A 5305-nucleotide genomic window follows, 5' to 3' on the forward strand; every position below is an offset into this window, starting at 1 on the left:
GAATACAAATTGGAAAAGAAGAAGTTAAACTGTCACTGTTTGCTGATGACATGATACTATACATAGAGAATCCTATAGATGCCACCAGAAAACTACTAGAAGTAATCAGTGAATTTGGTAAAGTTGCAGGATACAAAATTAATGCACAGAAATCTCTTGCATTCCTATACACTAATGATGAAAAATCTGAAAGAGAAATTAAGGAAACACTCCCATTTACCATTGTAACAAAAAGAATTAAATATCTAGGAATAAACCTACCTAAGGAGACAAAAGACCTGTATGCAGAAAACTATAAGACACTGATGAAAGAAATTAAAGATGATACCAACAGATGGAGAGATATACCATGTTCTTGGACTGGAAGAATCAATATTGTGAAAATGACTATACTACCCAAAGCAATCTACAGATTCAATGCAATCCCTATCAAATTACCAATGGCATTTTTTTTTTTTTTTTTTTTTTTTTTTTTTTTTTGCGGTACGCGGGCCTCTCACTGTTGTGGCCTCTCCCCTTGCAGAGCATAGGCTCCGGACGTGCAGGCTCAGCGGCCATGGCTCACGGGTCCAGCCGCTCCGCGGCATGTGGGATCTTCCCGCACCGGGGCGCGAACCCGTGTCCCCTGTATCGGCAGGCGGACTCTCAACCACTGCGCCACCAGGGAAGCCCCACCAATGGCATTTGTTACCGAACTAGAACAAAAAGTCTTAAAATTTGTCTGGAGACACAAAAGACCCCAAATAGGCAGCGCAGTCTTGAGGGAAAAAAACGGAGCTGGAGGAATCAGATGCCCTGACTTCATACTATACTATAAAGCTACAGTAATCAAGACAATATGGTACAGGCACAAAAACTGAAACATAGATCAATGGAACAAGATAGAAAGCCCAGAGATAAACCCACGCACCTATGGTCAACTAATCTATGACAAAGGAGGCAAGGATATACAATGGAGAAAAGACAGTCTCTTCAATAAGTGGTGCTGGGAAAACTGGACAGCTACATGTTAAACAATGAAATTAGAACACTCCCTAACACCATACACAAAAATAAACTCAAAATGGATTAGAGACCTAAATGTAAGACCAGACACTATAAAACTCTTAGGAAGAACACTCTTTGACATAAATCACAGAAAGATCTTTTTTGATCCATCTCCTAGAGTAATGCAAATAAAAACAAAAATAAACAAATGGGACCTAAAGAAACTTCAAAGCTTTTGCACAGCAAAGGAAACCATAAACAAGACGAAAAGACAACCCTCAGCATGGTAGAAAATATTTGCAAACGAATCAACAGACAAAGGATTAGTCTCCAAACTATATAAACAGCACATGCAGCTCAACATTAAAAAAACAAACAACCCAATCCAAAAATGGGCAGAAGATCTAAATAGACATTTCTCCAAAGAAGACATACAGATGGCCAAGAAGCACATGAAAAGCTGCTCAACATCACTAATTATTAGAGAAATGCAAATCAAAGCTACAATGAGGTATCACCTCACACCAGTTAGAATAGGTATCATCAGAAAATCTACAAACAACAAGTGCTGGAGAGGGTGTGGAGAAAAGGGAACCCTCTTGCACTGTTGGTGGGAATGTAAATTGATACAGCCACTATGGAGAATAGTATGGAGGTTCCTTACAAAACTAAAGATAGAATTACCATATGATCTAGCAATCCCACTACTGGGCATATACCCAGAGAAAACCATAATTCAAAAAGACACATGCACCCCAATATTCATTGCAGCACTATTTACAATAGCCAGGTCATGGAAGCAAGCTAAATGCCCATCGACAGACGAATGGATAAAGAAGATGTGGTACATATATACAGTGGAATATTACTCAGCCATAAAAAGGAATGAAATTGGGTCATTTGTTTAGACGTGGATGGATCTAGAGACTGTCATATAGAGTGAAGTAAGTCAGAAAGAGAAAAACAAATCTCGTATATTAACACATATATGTGGAACCTAGAGAAATGGTATAGATGAACCGGTTTGCAGGGCAGAAATTGAGATACAGATGTAGAGAACAAACGTATGGACACCAAGGGGGAAATCCGCGGGGCGGTGGTGCGGGGTGTGTGTGATGAATTGTGTGATTGGGATTGACATGTATACACTGACGTGTAAACTGGATGACAATTAAGAACCTGCTGTATAAAAAAATTAAATTAAATTAAAAAATTAAAAAAAAGATAAACAATAAGTTCCTACTAGATAGCATAGGGAATTATATTCAATATCCTATGATAAACCATAATGAAAAGGAATACATATATATTCTGAATCAGTTTACTGTATACCAGAAACTAACACAATATTGTAAATCAACTATACTTCAATTAAAAAAAATTTTTAATGTCAATCATAGCATCTGTGTTAATGTTTATCATTAGCACCTATGCAATTCTATTTTTCCCTTGGTCCTGATTTTATATTTCTATTTTCCTAAATTATTACTTATGTCCCAAATATATGTCTCCAGCTCAGATCACTTTCCAGAGATTCAGAACCAATCTTCTCAATATCTCAGTTAAATTGCCACAAGAATCTCAAACTCAAAAATGTCTAAAACTGCACTTAATTCCCCACCTAAAAAACCAAAACAAAATATCCAGCTCTTCCTCCTTGCTTTTCTCAAGCTCAAAGAATGTTAACCCCATCCATCTAATAGCCCGAGTCAGAAATCTTAGTCATCCTTGGTTCTTCTCTTTTTCTCACTCTCGATATATGTCAAGATGTGCTAGGTTGTATTGCTGTATAGCAAATAACGCCCAACTCTCAGTGGCTTAATACAATGCAAGTTTATTTCTCCCGCTGACTACTGAGTCGGAGCTGGGGCTCTGCTCCACTTTGTCACACTGCCTCTAGGTCCCAGGCTGAGAGATAAGCCACTATCTCGGCATTCTTGGTCACAACAATGAAGGGAAAAGAGCTCTGAAGAGTTTCATCTTGGCGATTTCGTGCTCAGCCCAGAAGCAACACACATCACCTCTGCTAGAGCTGATAACTTGGCCCCAACACCCAACCACAGAAAGCCAGGAAGTACAGCCCTACCACATGCCCAGAGGCAGAGGGCAGAAAAATTAATAAGCAACATTAATGACTACCACACTGTCTTAGGATGGACTCCCCAGAAGCAGACTCTGAGATGAAGATTCATGTGAAAGCGACTAATTAGGAAGTGCCACTAGGAAGAAACAGTAAGGGAGTGAGGAAGAGAGACATGAAAGAGAAGGTAGTTAAGCAAGTGTTTGATATCAAACAAAGTCCCGACTATGGTGGCTGGGGAGCTCGAGGTGCCTGTAGCTGCGGTGCTGAGGTTGGAGCGTCTGCATGTGTGCTGGCTCCTTTTGTAGCAGCTGCTGCTGGAGCTGGAACATTTCCCGAACAAAAGACTAAACTTACAGAAGAATGCAATCAAGTGATGGCTTTTTCTTCAGAATCTGAATAGGGAGGCCACAGGAACAGACGAAGTTGACAAGCTAGAAACTAAATTTATATCTGCTTGGAACAACGTGAAATATAGTTGGGTGTTGAAAACAAAGACATATTTTAGTAGAAATTCCCCTGTTTTATTGCTTGGAAACTGTTACCATTTTAAATATGAAGTTGTTTAGACTACAGGCATACCTCAGAGATATTGTGGGTTTGGTTCCAGACCACTGCAATAAAGCAAATATTTCAATAAAATGAAAATGAACTGTTACCTGCAAGATCAGGACGTACCATAGAAGATCATGGAATTGAGGGAAACGTAGAAGAATTTCGTAAAGGTTTCATTTCAAGAATATGGCTTACCCACAAGGAAGAATTTCCTCGAATAGAAGGCTCAGCTTTGACAACAGACTGTGCTTGGAGCTGTACATTAAGAACTGGCCAGATGCTATTGGCTCAAGGACTCATTCTACACTTGCTTGGTAGAGCTTAGACCTGGCTGGCCTGATGCTTTGAACACGGAAAATTCAGACTCTGAATCCTGGACTTCCAACACTGTACAAAAAATTTACTGCATCTTTCGAAGCATCGCTTTCAGGGGAAAGAGAACTCAAAACCCCAACAATTTCTCTGAAGGAGACAATCGGGAGATATTCTGATGATCATGAAATGCAAAATGAAATTTATCACAGGAAAATCATCCCTTGGTTTGGTGATTCTCCCTTGGCTCTCTTTGGTTTACACCAACTAATAGAATATGGAAAGAAGTCTGGGGAAAAAGCTGGAGATTGGTATGGACCAACTGTGGTTGCTCACATTTTAAGAAAAGCAGTTGAAGAAGCAAGACACCCAGATTTACAAGGAATAACTATTTATGTTGTGCAACATTGTACAGTTTACAGTTCTGAGGTAACTGATAAACAGTGCGCTTCCATGGCCTCTGATAATACAGATGACAAAGCTGTTATTATTCTAGTTCCTGTTAGACTTGGTGGAGAAAGAAACAATGCCGACTATTTAGATTTTGTAAAGGGTATTTTAAGCCTTGAATACTGTGTGGGTATTATTGGTGGCAAACCTAAACAGTCACATTGCTTTGCTGGATTTCAAGATGACACTTTGATTTACATGAATCCTCATTACTGCCAATCTTTTGTAGATGTCAGCATAAAGGACTTCCCTCTTGAGACATTCCACTGCCCTTCTCCTAAAAAGATGTCATTTCGAAAAATGGATCTTAGCTGTACAATAGGATTTTACTGTCAAAATGTTCAAGACTTCAAACGAGCTTCTGAAGAAATCACTAAGATGCTGAAAATTTCTTCTAAGGAGAAATATCCATTATTTAGTTTTGTAAATGGTCATTCCAGAGACTATGATTTTACATCTACTACAACCAACGAAGAAGACCTTTTCTCAGAGGATGAAAAGAAAAGATTAAAAAGATTTAGCACAGAAGAGTTTGTCTTGCTGTAAAGATTAGCACATTTGTGCTCGATGAGAAGAAATCCTTTGAAGGAGGAAAAAGGAAGAGAAACAAGTATACTTGAAACTGGTTTATTTTCACAAATATCTTAATTTTATGTTTTTTTTTAAAAAAGAACATTTGAAAATGTACAAGTTTAAAAGCTATTTTTCTGGAAGAGAAATGCTTTAGTAAATCTTGATTTCTAATAAATATCAAGTGATTCTGGCTGAATTCCTATTTCCCTAAGATCTGCTGGTGATAACTCTACCTTAACTGCAAGTCTTCCAGTCTTCAAATTCTTCCACCTGGGTCCACTATTCTCCTGAAGGTTTTGTGATATTGGGTCCCAAAATGGGATCACCAAATAGTTTCGAAAGCTTCAG

At 38.6% G+C, this 5305-nt stretch overlaps 1 pseudogene; it reads left to right on the plus strand.

Annotated features, from left to right (window-relative positions):
• The first annotated feature begins 3294 nt into the window (after positions 1–3294).
• On the plus strand, positions 3295–4930 carry LOC132518328 (cysteine protease ATG4C-like; annotated as a pseudogene).
• Positions 4931–5305: the final 375 nt, after the last annotated feature.

The sequence above is a fragment of the Lagenorhynchus albirostris genome, chromosome 3 (genome assembly GCF_949774975.1).
Source record: "Lagenorhynchus albirostris chromosome 3, mLagAlb1.1, whole genome shotgun sequence".
NCBI classification, from domain to species: domain Eukaryota; kingdom Metazoa; phylum Chordata; class Mammalia; order Artiodactyla; family Delphinidae; genus Lagenorhynchus; species Lagenorhynchus albirostris.